Consider the following 16,918-nt stretch of genomic DNA (forward strand, 5'->3'; position numbering starts at 1 on the left):
TACAATAGAATATTACTCAGTCATAAAAATAATAAAATTTTGCCATCTGCAACAACAAGGATGGACCTAGAGGGTATTGTGCTGAGTGCAGTAAGTCAGGCAGAGAAAGATAAATACCATACAATTTCACTTACATGTGGAATCTAAACAACAAAATAAACAAAACAGAAACAAACTCATACATACAGAGAACATTTTGATGGTTGTCAAATAAGAGGGGGTTGGGAAGATGGGTGAAAAAGGGACGAGATTTAGAAATACAAATTGGTTGTTACAAAACAGTCATGAGGATGTAAAGTATAGCATAAGAAATATAGCCAGTAATATTGTAATAACTATGTATAGTGTCAGATGGGTACTATGTTTATTGGGGTGATCGCTTCATAAGTTATGTAAATATACAATCACTATGTTGTATACCTGAAAGTAATATAATATGTATGCCAACTATAATTGAAAAATATTTTTAATTGTTAAAAAAAGACCAAAAAAAAAAAAAGGCAGTTTCATATTTGTGGTTTAATTTGAGAATTGCAACAAAAGCCAAGACTGGCAAATCTGTTGTCACGTCACAGCATCTAGCATATCCATCAGCAAAGGCACCTCAGAGATACCCGGTGAGGTGTCTCTAATGTGTGCACGTGTGTGTGCACTTGTGTGCATGTGTGCGCACACACACACACACACACACGAGGGGCAGGGGACAAGAGGCTGAGATGTTATACAAAGGCCTCAAGGGTAAGGGTAACAGGGAAGAGCAGAAGCTGGCTCAGATTCCCGTCAATGTTGTGCATGTGAATGCATCTCAGTTTCACTTGTTTCTAACTTTCTACCACTCTCATCATCAGTAGCCTTAGCACTTTGGTCCCCATAGTGACCAGAATCTTTGCTGTACTCTCTGGATGATAATTTTTTAATTCAATTCAGTTCAACTTCTTTGTAATTATTAATGCCTATAAGATAATCTCTTTCTAAGTTTAACACTAAGTTAAGCTACATTTCCCTTTTGTTTAAAAATTGAAGGCACAGCTTACCACAATATAAAACCCATTTCTCGGTGAACAACAAATAGTTAAATAGTTAATTTCTAGTAGGTGCAAATGGGCAACACTTAACACCAGTAGAGTAGTACCTAAAAATATCTGTGTAGAGTCCTGGAGAGCCAAGTAGGAAAGACTTTGGAAGCAGGTGATTTAAATCAAGGAATTTTCTCCACTTTGATCTGCTACTCTTTCCATTGAAGCTGAAGAGTCCTATCAAACCAGCTGCCATAGCCATGAAGGATATTTTATAGGCAATAGAAAGCAAAGTGTATTCACATTCTAACACACTGAATAGAAAGTCACAATGGAAAGAAGCAGTTCACCAGTGTTGGCCCTTGTACATTAGCTGTTAAGAGCAAAAGTAGCCAAAGTTGGAATATTGTGTGATTGAAGTATAAATATCCTGTACTTCAAATATGCCACTTTGCTTATAAAGAGGCTCAGAGCTCCAAGGCTTGATATGAGAGTGACCAGAATGGGGAATGAAACATCACAGACTAGCATGAATTTTTCATAAAGATCAGAGGATTTGTGATTATCTATGATTATTCATAGATCAGAAGACAGTGCTGAATAAGTATACTGGAAGAGGAGGAAACAGCAACCAGGCAGAGACTTTGTCCATTCCAGGCACTCCTGGCCAAGAGTTTTAAAGCTAGGAAGGAGGATTGGGAGGGTAATACCAAGCTTACACCATGGTTATAGCTAAACATTTTTTCTAAGTTATGTGTATGCAAATAATTTTTCTGTTCCTATAATTATTCCTGCCTCCTGCCATGTTCCTTAAAGGAAGACTTAATAGGATGCTTCCCATGTGCTAGGAACTATTCTAAGTCCCTATCATGTAGAAATCAATTTAAAACAAACCTAGGAGGCAGGCACCATCACTGTCTCCATTTTAGGAGTGAGGATATGGAGGCAAAGAGAAGTAATGGGATTGTCTGAATCACTTACCTGCTAAGTGGCAGACTTGAGATTTGGACTCAGCAGTCTAGCTACAGTTTAGTTCCTTACTTACTATGTGTATATGTCACCTCTATATGTCAAAACTACTAATGGTCTCCATAGGGTCCATTACATTTTGTAGGATTCTTTTCTTTCGACCTGTTCTTCTTGTTCACTTCATAAAATTCTGAGTCAGAAGATCCATTAATTGTCTGGCCCAGATGGACCTAACTAACGTTTGCAGTCACCCTCATGATACCTAGTTAGGTAGATCAGGTAAGTACAATATTTGACCCTGCGCAATCTGGGTCTTTTTCCTATTTAAGAGAGATGGTCTGTACATAGTTACTTATTATAATGCTTGCTTTCTCAACTATTTAATGACTTAAAAATATTAAAAATATATTAAATTTAAAAAGAATAAAAAGAATATCAATTTTAATTTTAATGAAAAACTTTAATGAAAAACAATCAATTTTAATGAAAAACTCTACCTATGCTTATATCCATAGCATATCCATGTCCCTCCCCATAATCATACACATCCCCACACCTATGCCAGTACCTATGCCCATATCCATGTCTACCCTTATACCTCCATCTACACTTATATACACATATCAGTATCTGCATCTGCTCATATATAGAGACTATCTAGGTGCTCACTAAACCTGTTCCCTTTTCTTCCTGGGTAGACTGTATTTTCTAGTCTCCCTCGTAGTTAGATGAAGCCGCATGTCCTGCACAGCTGGCCAGTGAAACATGGGCAGCTTACTCATCAGCTTCCTTCCCTAAACCTCTTTCTTCCTTCTCAAATTACAGATGTCAAGGAACCAGGATAGAACTCTAAGCCGCAGACTGTGATAGAACCACTGGATAGAAGACTAGGTTCCCAAATGATGGCAGGAGAAGAGGCCCTTCTTCTCTCTCCCACCACTGATACAGTGGCATGATACAGAAATAAGCCTTCATTGTGTTAGGTCATCAAGATTTAGGGATGTTAAGTTACATTAGTTAGGCTATTCCAACAAACAAACAAACACACACACACAAATAGAATGATGATAGTATATATCTGTATTATAGGATTATGAATAACTTTTACTTTCTTTTGTATTTTAATGTATTTTCTAAATTTACCATACTCAATTACTGGAGTGGAGGTCTGTAGCACGCTATGCTGTCTGAGGCCAGGCTGAGCCTTCAGCCTGGGCTTTCTTGCATCGTTTCTCACCCTTCTACATGGCAGTACTGTGCACTTGGAAAGACCTGTATGAATGTGGAAGGATAGTGTGGTGCAGGCAGCTGTAATGTGGGTGTAACTAAGCAAGCACACAGCAGCTGAGCACATACCACCATGTGGAGAACATTGTAGTTGCTAATAAATGGAATCTTCCTTCCCTCTCTTTATCACTTCTCCTTTCTTCTTGATTGATTACACCTGGCTTCTGAAGTATTTAATTTGCTTGTTGAGAGAGAGGCTTTGTGGGCTGGCTAATCTCTTAGATGAGCAGTGGCCAACAATTCCACGTGAGGCAGGTGATTCTAACTGCACTCACCCAAGGATCCAGTAGCATCTCTATTTGTCTGGAGGAGAAGGCTCCATGGAGCTCTGACATAAAGCTATGAGTGTCCTTTTCTGCATACTCATCTCAGAGATGCCACCTAGGCGTGAAGGACAATTGAACAAATGAGAGGGGAATGATGCTGTGAACACGGGCAGGTGTCTCACTTAGGCGGTCCTCTGACCCTGCGTCTCCATGCCTGTGGCACAGGGCAGCTGGGGGGTTTGATGAGTGTGGGGAGGAAGAAAGAAAAGAGCAAACCAAACCTAAAAACTCCTTCCCTCATGGAACCCCAAGAGCCCTGCATCCACAGTGGCCCGGAGACTCCTCCAAGGAGAGGCAGTGGGGCTGGAGGCGGTGATGCCCTTACAGACAAGGTGACCAGTGCAGACATGATTTGCAGCCTTCACTGAACCAGCAGCAGAACAATTCCCAGCGGCCTGGCCTGCAGTCCAAGACAGCAATCAGGAGAGGGAAATGGAACTGCCAGTGCCAGGCCCACAAGGCCTAAGGAGCATCCTATCTAGTGCCTCTCAGTGTTGGGGTAAACAGGCTGTTGTTACCAGCAGAACTGGAAGAGAGTAGGGAAGTCCTTTTTTCTGGTTACCATGGTGATTTAAAAACTTCTGGATTAATTTGATCTGGAAAACACAGTTTATGTGTCTGATCGTTCTTGGCTTCAAACAGTCCTCAATGAACCAGTCGGGAATTTCCCATTGTGATGGATGAATTAAATTGTTCCACACTGCTCTGTGACTTACCAGATATTTATGCAAGCTTTTGCTTTAACCTCTGCTCCCTTTTATTTCTTACTTTATATGACCTCTGCTAGAGTTTAAAATAGAGAAAAAGAAGGGTTCCAAAAATACTGATTTTTAGGCAACTCTGTTATTGATTCACTCTTAAGCTTTGAAATAAAAAAGTAGAAAACACTGACTAAAAAGATTTTGAATCACCTGTTACTTCTTTTATTCATACCATCCCTGACTTTTCCCCCCTAAATGGTAGAAACCTTTCCTCATGAAATTTGTGGAAAGTCAATAAATAAGTCAGATAAAAGAGTAGTACTGGGGCTGGAATGGGGCAGGGCCCTGAGCCCACTGAGGGGCCTCTCTTGGCTTCCCTTTACATTCCCAGTGTAACTGAAACACAGTTTTTGAAACATGACATATAAAGTCAAAGATTGAATATACTCCCCTGAATATATAGGGGAAAAAAACAAAATAGCAAAGGAGAAATCAAGGAAAAACTGGTCTCCCTGGAGTCCAAATACTGCAGTATGGAGATCCTGGCCAAGTGGTTCAAATCTCCATCCTGCCCCTGTCCACCTAAGACCTCACAAACATGGCAAAAGCTCTCTGAGCTTTAGTTTTTTATCTGTAAAATAGTTTTCTTATACTGCAAAACAGATTCTCATCTGTCATTGTAGGTGTTAAATGCAATAAAATATGAAAAAACTTGACATGTAGAAAACTCTTAATTGATAGACGTCATAGTAAGCATTCCGGACACAATTATTCATCAGCAAATAATTTGGTCAGGTCTAGTCACTTCAGGGTTTACATGCAGGGTGCTGCAGACAGACCATGTGTGTTCAAGTGAATGCCAGGTAGTTTGGTTTCCCACTTGTAAGTTATTTACTGGGATTCTATCTAGGTGACTCTCTCTCCATAGATCCAGTATGATGAGTAGGTGGGGATAAGCTGGGTGATCACACTGGCTTGCTTCCCCCCAGGCAGCAGAATAGCCTGAAGAGGGAAGAGAATCTGTAGTGGGCTGCATGTAGAGGCCAGAAATGAGTGTAACATTTGCCGTGGTGAGTCAACAGAGTGGCAAAGCTATCTAGACAAAAGGTACTGAAAACAGCATGCTCACTCGATAATCTTTGCTGTAAATGTCAGCCAGAAAACTATATCAAATCAGTAATGGTGGTAATAGTATTTAAAAGGAATGCGAGTGATTTCATTGCCAGGTGTAGCTTGCTTTGGGAGCTACTTTTTAAAGTTTGAATGGGAAGCCTTGAGTTCCAGAGAGAGGCTAACAAGAATGGGGCAACTAGTTCACAGTGGGCTTGGGGAGGTGTAGCCTGTTTACCCAATCTCTCATGTGAACAGAAAGGCCGGTAGCCAATGACTGCAGGGAAGATGGGCACTGCCACAACTTCCTGACAAGTGGAGAGCATATTCTTATCTGGGCTCATTTGGAGAAATTGCTGCTGATTCTCAGTGAGGGCAAAATGAGCTTCAAGGAGCTGAGCAGGGAACAGAGCCAGACATGGGCATCTTGCTGTGGCCCTGATAATTAAAGTTGCAGGGGAAGCAATAGGGGCAGAGGCAGTGACCAAAGACCAGAGGGACTGGGGATGTCAGTCAGTGCCAACTGAGAGCCGTGGACAATCCCTTCTTCACTGATTTCTTGACACCTCCTGGCCATTAGATACCACTCTGTGGGCAAGGAAGGGGCGATGTTGATGACAATGAGGCAGGGCTGAGCCATGAACCCACAGAGTTAAAATCTGAAATGATGGAGAAAACAGCGAATTGACCAAATTTATCTGCAGAGAACAAATTAGATTGTTGCATTAGACACAGTAAGAATGCTTTTAGAAATTTAATTTAGTTAAAAGAAAATAAAATTACAATTTAGCATATCTGAATGGTATGAAATATAACTGTGAAATATTGGATTCGTTATTCAACCTATAAATTATTTGGTTCAATAAAATGAAGGAATTACCCGTAAGAGCCCAAAGCAGTGTTATGAGGAGTGAGATAACTTGGGAGAGAGAAACCAGAACAAATTTCCACCCTAGAGTCACTCTGCATCCTCAAGAAGAAGTAAGAGGCTTTGATTGTGCATATGACAGATTAAGGTCTGGAGGACATTCTTGAATTAAACCTGGGCAAAAGTTATAGTGAGTTCCTTGTCATTGAATAAAACCTCTCTAGTTTGTTACTGTTTGGAGTTCCATGGTCTGTTCAGTTCTGGCATCTTCCCAGAACACTTAAATCTAAGCCTGGTACAGCAACAGAATGTTTCCCTTCCTAAACTTGTTTTCTAGGAGGGCTTTAGAAGGTAAAGAGGCTTTCAAGGCCTTAAGGGGATGAAGATTCTGCACAGAGACTCCCTCTGCCTCCTCATCTGAAAAATGATGATTAATATATAGGGTTATTGGGAGGATCAAATTAAACTAAATGAGATAACATAAGAGAAAGTGCCTGGCTTAAAGCACATGGTTGTTAATGATTTTAAAAATCTGAATATTTCGCTAAGCAGGCTAATTATTCATGGTCTTCATTTTAAACTGCTTTTTTTTGCTGCGAACTGTCTATTTATATTATATGTTATATATTGTATGATGATTCCTGGTCAGAACATCACAAAGTAAAATTCCTTTTAGAATATAATGTTCTCTGTAATCACTCAGGTGTTGCCTGGGGATGCCCCCCACCCTCCCTGCCTCTCCCTTCCTCTACAATTCATTCACATTTCACGTTTACTCTCCTTACTCTGTTGAGGCTTGTTTTCCTTTGGATGAGGACGTTTGAATTTGTTTTCAAGACTGCTCATTTTTCAATTCATCTACCTCTGAAAGGTTGAGTTTCCAGCCAACCAGGTTGCTAAACAAGCCTCCTAAATGCAGAGCATCGGGCTCACATATTTTCTCTCTTGGGTTGTGCTGAACAGCGTAGACGCAGTGGGCAGTGGCCACATTAGCTCCACACTGAATTTCTAATAGTTGAGTTAATTGGGCTGTTGTAGATCCATTGGTTTACCTCTAGAGGTCTGGACAGCTAAGGAAGAGTCCCCAGGGCAGATGACTTCCTTCAGGCAAGAAAATAAAGAGAGCCCTTTCACACTGTGGCTCCTTATTGCAGCACCTGGAGTCTTTTATTCTTTAGCAATTGTAGGGCAGGAAGCAAAATCATTTGCTGCAAAGTTCTTATCATGAAGAGTCTTTCAGCACATCTTTTAATTCTTTAACACATTTTGATATCTGTATAAGGTAGCCTGTCATCGGCATGAGGCAGTTATTTTCAAATAGAATAAAAATCTTTCCAGGGAAGATATTGCATTACATTTTATTTATGATCATGGGTATACTAATTTTGGCTTAGTTTACTATGTGGCTTAGTCTTTAGCTGATCTATTATTTCTTTGTTTACATACTTGTGAGGAGATACTTAAGGGTATTCTTTTTTCCCCAGGGATTCTTTTCATAGAAAATCAATCTCAACTATTCCATTCTGTCTTTTGACCTAAAAGCCCCATTATTTATATGGATCAAAACTCTGCTTGCTCTACCAAGATTCCAATAGCTTTAAAAATGATAGTTTAGTATTTCATTGCTACAAGACATTATCCATCATAAACTTACTTGAAGGCATATTAAAAGTGAGGTGTATTGGTGGTTGCATAAAGTGCATTTAGTTCATGGTGATACTTAAGATTAGTAGTAAAAATAGATTAACAGTAAGTTAATTTCTATATATACTTCTTGTGTCACCTGACATTCAATAATGAAATCCTACTGTTGATATTATCTTCAAAGGATTGTCCCTACCTCTCTTACCTAAACAGTGATATTATTTCTGGTCCATCCATTGCAGCAATAAGTAAGCAAAAAAACAGCTGATGGGGAAGACTGAAATGACAGAATAAAATAGGTAGATATAGAAGACATAATTGCTTTTGTTTGTAACAAACAAACACATTTCCTAAATTAAACCTTAGTCATAGGATCCCAAATACAAAGTTCAAAGGTCCTCAGGCTGACCACCTCCTTACCTTTCATTATCATGATGTCTGCTTGTTCAGCCTATTTCTGAATGTATCTTAAAAGATGGATGAGGAAGTATCATACTTAAATTATAAAAGTAAGACCAATGTCCTCTGTTTTTCATAATTAAGAATGTTGGTTTCCTTTGTTAAGTACCTGCTCAAATTCAGTCCCCTTTAACCTTCACTGATCATGATACTCTAGGCTTCAGATTAATGACAAATTAAAGCATTCAGGTTTATATAATTATAGAATTATTAGGGACTTTAAAGACTATTTGGGACAACATTCTTAATTTACAAATGAACAAACCTTTCATATAAGGTAGCAAAGACCCCACTCTGTGTAATTTAAACATAGGTAGTTTCCCTGTATCAACCCACATGCATGGCTTCTTATTAATGAAAACTTTGAGCATGTAGAGAGGCACTTTGATTTGAGTGTAAGAGCTGCCATATCTATTCTTTGAGAAAGTGCTGGAGAGTCTCAGGATTAAGGTTAGCTAGTAATGAATTCCTTATTCCCATCTGTCAGGGAGCATCAGGATTATACCTTCTTATATTGTCAATAATTTCATTTAAGGGAGTCCTGTCAAGACAGCAAAGTAGTAGACTTTGTGCTTGCCTCTTTCCATGATGGCATTAAAATTATAACTAATTATAGAATAATCTACCTGGAGAATCATCTGAAGACTAGTTGAATAGAACTCCTATAACTAAGGATATAAAGAAGAGACCACATCAAGACTGGTAGGAGGAGTGGAGATGCATAATGGACTGGCCCCATATCCATGTGTGGTGGTTGAGCACTGGGAGGGATAAACTAGCTCCTCAGCTTAGGGTTCCACTGCCAGAAAGAGGAATCCACACAAAATCTGGCTGTAAAAATCAGTGGAGATTCTGACCATGCAGGTGAGAAGGAAGGCAGCTCGGAACCAAGACATCTCCTTAAGGTAATGCACATAGACTCACTCACCCACAGGCAATCACTCTGGGCTCCAGTGGAGGGACAGCCTCTTGGGAAGTGACAGAGACATACAAGGAAAGACTGAGTTCTGTGGCTTCAGGGTGAGGACTGAAGGGACAGTCACCATTATCCCTGTGTTGAGCCCTCCTATGTAGCCAACGATGGAGCCCTCACTGAGGGCACTATCTTTTCTGTTTGAGCCCTCCCCCAACATGGCCTAATCTGAACCTGCACTGGCCTGGTGATATCTACTCAGTCCACCCAGGTGATTCACTGAGATCCCCACCCCACCCAACTCACAAATTATCAGGGAAACATTTGTGACTAGGCAACCAGCCCCATCTTTCAACAGCAATCAACAGGCCTCCTGTTGACAGGCAACCAGCTCAGCCCAAGCTGTAGTATTTCTTAAACAAATCTCAAGGGTCTGTGGGACTGACGTGGGCAGCTGCTAGTCTTAGTGTGACCTGAGACTTTTGCAAGTGGCTCAGCACTGACATGAAATATGAATTGGTGCTAACCTGAGAAATATGACTCGCCCCAACCTGGTGACTTCCTGGGACCCTGCCTCACCCAACTCTCTCATACCACCTTATGCTTTCTCAGTTGCTTAACCTTACAGGTAGCTAGCAGGCAGTCTTGGGCTTTGGGGTGCTTTTAGCCTTTAGCTAAGCTGTCTCAGGGCCAGTATTTGTGACAGCTGACCTCAGTTTGCAACATGGCCTCAACCATGTGTCTCCAGGTCCAGAATGGGCAGCGAACAATTGTAGATAGCTTTTTAGCTCTTACCAGCTAGCTCTGGATAGGTCACAACAGTGACTGATCTTGGCCTACATGGGCACCCCTTTGGGGCACATGAGCCTCCTGGGGCAAAACCCACTCCATGGAGGTCAGCCCCCACACAGCAGTCCATACCCTGTGAGCATAGCCAATCCTCTCTGCCAGTCAATCAAGAGTCAGTCCGACTCACTGACATGCTAACAGTAATCAAGACTTATCTACAACAGGAAAGTACACACACAACCCACAAAAGCGACAGTACTGGAGCATCCAGCATAGGTGGTCAAAGAGGCTACACCACTAGGACCCATAGGGCACAACATAAGGCCACGTGGCCAAGACTTAGAGACACAGGAAATCTACCTAATACATAGAAACAAACACAGAAAGGTAGACAAAATGAGAAAACAAAGAAACATGTCCCAAATAAAAGAACAAGAGAAAACACCAGAAAAATAACTAAATGAAATGGAGGCAAGCAACCTACCAATCAAAGAGTTCACAACACTGGTTATAAGGACGCTCAGTGAACATAAGGGAAGAATAGAGATCTCAGTGAGAACTTCAACAAAGAGATAGTAAGCATAAAAAAGGACACAGAAACCATAAAAAGCAGTCAGAAATTAAGAATGCAAAAACTAAAATAAAGAATATACTAGACAGTTCATTAGATGAAGCAAAGGATCAAATCAGTGATTTGGAAGACAATGTAGAAGGAAATACTCAATAGGAACAGCAAGAAGAATTTTTTTTTTTAAATAAGGGAAGTTTAAAGGACCTCTGAGACAACATCGAGCATAACAACATTCACATCATAGAGATTGAGAACCTATTTAAAGAACTAATGACTGAAAACTTTCCTAACCTGGAGAAGGAAATAAACATACTAATCCAGAAGTGCAGAGAGACCTAAACAATATGAACCCAAAGAGGCCCACACCAAGACACATCATAATTCAAATGGCAAAGATTAAAGGCAAAGATAGAATACTAAAAGCAGCAAGAGAGGTAGCTAGCTACTTACAAGAGAACTCCCATAAGACTGTCAGCAGAAACTTTGCAGGCCAGAAAGGATTGGCACAAATATTCAAAGTGATGAAAAGCAAGAACCACAACTAAGACTTCTTTGCCCAGCAAGGCTAATAATTAAAAATGAAGGTGAGATAAAGAGCTTTCCAGACAGGAAAAAGCTAAAGGAACTCAGTACCATGAAAGCAGTATTATAAGAAATATTTAAGGGACTTCTTTAAAAAGAAGAATGGAGAAAAACACAAATATGAATAATAAAATGGCAATAACTATGTACCTATCAATAATCACTTTTTTTTAACTGTAAGGCATATATATATATATTTATACTGTATTCACCTCCCATAGTTAGATTTCTTTCTGTCATCACATATTTGACACCCTTTATTCTGTCTACCTCCCCCTTCCCTCTCCCCGCTACCCTCCGGTAACCACTAGTCTATTGTCCATGTCCATGAGTCTCTGTCCTGTTTATTTGTTGCTTTTAGGTTTATATCCCACATACAAGTGATATCATGTGAGTTTCAACTTTTTCTGTCTGGCTTATTTTGCCTAGCATGATTATCTCGAGGTCTATTTATGTTGTTGCAAATGGCAGTATTTCATCTCTTCTTATGGCTGAGTAATATTCCATTGCATATATGTTAATAATCACTTTATATATATTTAATTACTCCAATCAAAAGACATAGGATAACTGAATGGATAAGAAAATAAGATCTGTATATATGTTGTCTACAAGAGACCCACTTAAGATTGAAAGACACACACAGACTGAAAGTAAAGGAATAGAAAAAGATATTTCATGAAAATTGAAATAAAAAAAAATCTGGGGTAGCAATATTTATACAAGACAAAGTAGACTTTGTCTGGTATAAAGGTTATAACAAGAGACAAAGAAGGATCCAGTTACCCCCCTTTTGGGTATTTATCCAAACAAGTCAAAAATACTACTTTGAAGGAACATGTGCATTCATATGTTCATTGCAGCATTATTTACAAGAGCCAAGATATAGAGGCAACCTGGATGTTCAACAGTGGATGAATGGATAAAGAAGAGGTGGTATATATATATGATGGAATATTACTCAGCCATAAATGTTTTTAAAAAGAATAAATCTTGCCATCTGCAACAACATGGATGAACCTAGAGGGTATTGTGCTGAGTGGAGTAAATCAGACAGAAGAAGACAACTGCCATATGATTTCACTTACACATGGAATCTAAAGAGCAAAATAAACAAACAAAACAGAAGCAAACTCATACATACAGAGAACATTTGGAGAGTTGCCAAATGGGAGGAGGTTAGGGGGAGTGGGTAAAAAGGGGGGAGGGATTAACAAGTTTAAATAGGTAGTTACAAAATCGTCATGGGATGTAAAATATAACATAAGGAATATAGTCAATAATATTGTAATAACTATGCATGGTGTTAGATGGGTACTAGATTTAGTGGGGTGATCATTTGTAAGTTATATAAATGTCTAATCACTGTGTTGTACACCTGAAATTACTATAATACATACCAACTATAATTGAAAAATTTAAATAAGTATTAAAAAATAGGTAGCAAAAAATACATAGTAAAAAAGTATTATATGAGTATGTTAAACTGTAAATTAATAATATATATTATATATGTATATATAATGTAATGTGTATATATACACTTCATGTTATATAATATCTATATACTACTACTCCAGATTTTGTGATATTTGGAGTCAGATTTTGAAAATTTGTGATTCTTGTTAACCTATTTTTTATTCTAAATAAACATTCACTTTTGTACTCTCCCAAATAAATAAAATACATGACAGATAAAAAGAAAAAGTACTGGACCAGATAGCTTTACAGGTGAATTTTACCAAACATTCAAAGAAGAATTAACACCTATTCTTCTCAAACTATTCCAAAAAAATTCAACAGGAGGGAAGGCTCCAAAGCTCATTTTATGAGGTCACCATTACCCTGATTCCCAAACCAGACAAAGACATTTCAGAAAAGAAAATTATAAGTCATTATCCCTAATGAAAAGAGATGCAAAAATCCTCAACAAGATATTAGCAAATCAAATTCAGCAATATATTAAAAATATCATACACCATGCTCAAGTGGTATTTGTTCCTGGGATGCAACATTGTTTTATTATCTGCAAATCAATTAATGTGACACACCACGTTAACAAATCAAAAGATAAAAATCATATGATCATATTAATAGATGCAGAAAAAGCATTCAAGAAAATCCAACATCCATTTATGATAAAAATTCTCAGCAAAGTGGAAATAGAGGGAATATACCTCAAGATAATAAAGGCCATATATGGCAAACCCACACCTAGATTAATATTAAACAATGAAAAACTAAAAGCATTTTCTTTAAGTATCAAGAATGAGACAAGGATGTCTACTTTCATGACTATTGTTCAACATAATATTGGAAGTCCTAGACACAGCAATTAGGCAAGAAAAAGAAATAAAAGGCATTCAAATTGGAAAGGAAGAAGTAAAACTGTATAATTGCAGATGACATGATACTATATTGAGAGAACCCCAAGGATTACATGTCTACCAAAAAACTGTTAGAACTGATCAATGAATTAGGTAAAGTAGCAAAATTAATTAATACAAAATTAATATTCAAAGTCAGTTGCAATTTTATACACCAATAATGAACTATCAGAAAAAGGAATTAAGAAAACAATCTTATTTACAATTGCATCAAAAATAAAATAAAATACCTAGAAATAAATTTAATCAAGGAGGTATAAGACCTGTACTCAGAAAACTACAAGACATTGAAGAAAGAACTGAAGAAGATATAAATGGAAGCATATTCTGCACTCATGGAATGAAAAAATTAACATCTTTAAAATATCCATATTACCCAATGTAATCCATAGATTAAATGCAATCTCTATCAAAAAACCAATAGTTTTTTTTCACAAAATTAGAACGTAATCCAAAAATTTACATGGAATCATAAAAGATATTACACTACTTGATATCAAACTGTATCACAAGCCTATAGTAACCCAAATAGCATGGTACTGGCACAAGAACAGACACATAGATCAATGGGACAGAATACAGAACCCAGGAATAAATCCATGCCTATATGGTCACTTAATCTTTGACAAAGGAGGCAAGAATATACAATGGGTAAAGGCAGTCTATTCAATAAATGGTGCTGGGAAAACAGGACAGATACATGCAAAAAAAAATTGTACCACCTTACATCATAAACAAGAATAGACTCAAAATGGATTAAAGGCTCATACAAATTTATAGAGAACTTATATAGCTCAACACCACAAACAAACAATTGAGTAAGAAACAAGGAGAGGACCCGAATAGGCATTTCTCCAAAGAAGATGTACAAACGGCCAATAGACATATGAAAAGTTGCTCAACGTCACTGATCATCAGAAATGCAAATTATAACCACAATGAGATCACCTCACACCTATCAACAAACAATTGTTGGTAAGGATATGGAGAAAAGGGTACCTTCACACGCTGTTGGTGGGATTGCAAATTGGTACACTCACTATGGAAAACAGTTTGGAGGTTCCTCAAAAATTAAAAATAGAACTACCTTATGATGCATCAATTGTTCTTCTGAGTGTTTATCCAAAGAAAACAAAAACACTAATTTGAAAAGATATATGCCCCCTCTTTTCACTGCAGCACTATTTATCATAGTCAAGATATGGAACCAACCTAAGTGTCCATTAATACAAAAGATATGATGCATACATACAATGGAATATTACTCAGCCATAAAAAATGAAATATTGCTTTAGTGACAACATAGCTGGACCTAGAGGGTATTATGCTAAGTGAAATAAGTCAGACAGAGAAAGACAAAAACCCTATGATTTCACTTGTACGTGAAATTTAAAGAGCAAAACAGAAACAGACTCATAGATAAAAACTAGTGACTGCCAGATGAGAGGAAGGTTGAGGGGCTGAGTGAAAAATGTGAAGGGATTAAGAAGTACAACTTGATAGTTACAAAATAGTTATGGGAATGGGAAATACGGCATAGGGAGTAAAGTCAATAATATTGTATTAACTATGTATCTTGCCAGGTGGGTAATAGACTAATTGAGGGGATCACTTCATAAGTTAAATAAATGTCTAACCACTATACTTTACATCTGAAACTAATATAAAATAATTTTGAATGCCAATCATAATTAAATATTAAAAAAAAATAATTTTATTTAATAATTTTTATTTTTGGTTTTGCTATTGTCAACACTTTTATTCTATTATTATAGACATGTAAAAAAGGATTTTGAAGGTGTATTTTAAAAATGTCATACTCTAATTCTGGATAAAATTTTACTTTTAAATTATATTGAGGTTTCAGTGTTTTTCAGAACATTTCAGAGATTTCAGTGTTTTTTTCTTTGTAGTCAGGCAGACCCTACATTCATGTCTAGACTCTGTGACTTACTAGTAATATATGGTGTGTAATTTAACTGCTCTTAGCCTCAAGTTCTTTTCTATGTGGGTTAATACAACTAACATGCCAGATTAAATGAAATAATTGAGGTAGTTATTTAGCATGGTACCCAGGACACGGTAGCAATCAATCGGTCATTGTTATTTGTGATACCTTAAAGTAAACAAGAAGTATTAAGAGATCTATACAAAAGCATGTTATATTTCTTGTTATTTATAAGCATTCTGGCATAGACTACAAAAAGTTTCATATCAAGTGAACAAAATGGCATTATTTTGGCTATGGTTTACATTAGACAATTATTGTGTGTTATAGTTAGAAATATTATGACTATTAACTTGGATTATTGAAATTTTATAGACTGTAACATATCTATATGAAGTGTCAGTGATGGAAAACTTTCATTTGAATCTTCTTTTAGGTAACATGATATTTCATTTATTCCCTAAATATGCCTTTTTTTTCATTCACTTACTTATCAAACAGTTATTGAGCGTCTACAATTTACAATTCACTAGGCTGAGTGCTAGAGACACTACAATGAAAGAGACGAGTTCTTGGCCTTGATGACTTCATGGTCTAATGTGGAAGATCAAGCTAGTCACAGAGATTCATAGAGATATAGGAGCATCAAAGAGAAACCCTAATTGGAAGGGGCTGAGATATAGAAAGCTTCCTGGAGAAGAATGAACTTGGATGAAATCTTCAAGAGTAGATGGCAGTGGAGAGAAGGGTGTCCCAGGCAGAAGTGATACATGAACAAACACAGAGATGAGAATTTTGAAGATGCACAAGATGGAAGGCAAACAATTTAGTCATCTGAAATGTAAGCTGCAAGACAGGAAGTGCTGAGGGCTGATATTAAGAGGAGAACAGGTCTTGGAAGCCATTATGTGTCATGTTAAGGAACTTGTATGTTAATAATATTGATTTGGTCTACGGCTGTGCTACCCTGAACAAGCCCGATCCTGTCTGATCTTGGAAGCTAAGCAGGGTCGGGCCTGGTTAGTACTTGGATGGGAGACCACCTAGGAAGACCAGGTGCTGTAGGTGTAAAAAAAAATAATAATAATAAATAAAGAATTGTAAGCTGACAAGGTCCTCGCAGTCTCTGAGGTCAACCAAGTGTGCCTCGCCTAAAAAAACAATAATATTGATTTGGCAAGTTTTGAAGGTCTTAAAACAAAAAAATGATATGATCAGATGCACATTTTCTGAGGATGTCTCTGACTGCTTCAGGGAGGGAAGATAAGATAAGAGAACATTGATGAAAACTGAGATGCCAGGTTGGAAGCTGTTGCTGTGTTCTAGATGAGAGATGATAATGGCTTGT

At 37.8% G+C, this 16,918-nt stretch overlaps 1 pseudogene; it reads left to right on the forward strand.

Moving 5' to 3' along the window:
- Window positions 1-16,519: 16,519 nt before the first annotated feature.
- On the forward strand, window positions 16,520-16,638 carry LOC111732221 (annotated as a pseudogene).
- Window positions 16,639-16,918: the final 280 nt, after the last annotated feature.

The sequence above is a fragment of the Pteropus vampyrus genome, unplaced genomic scaffold (assembly GCF_000151845.1).
Source record: "Pteropus vampyrus isolate Shadow unplaced genomic scaffold, Pvam_2.0 Scaffold434, whole genome shotgun sequence".
Lineage (NCBI taxonomy): Eukaryota > Metazoa > Chordata > Mammalia > Chiroptera > Pteropodidae > Pteropus > Pteropus vampyrus.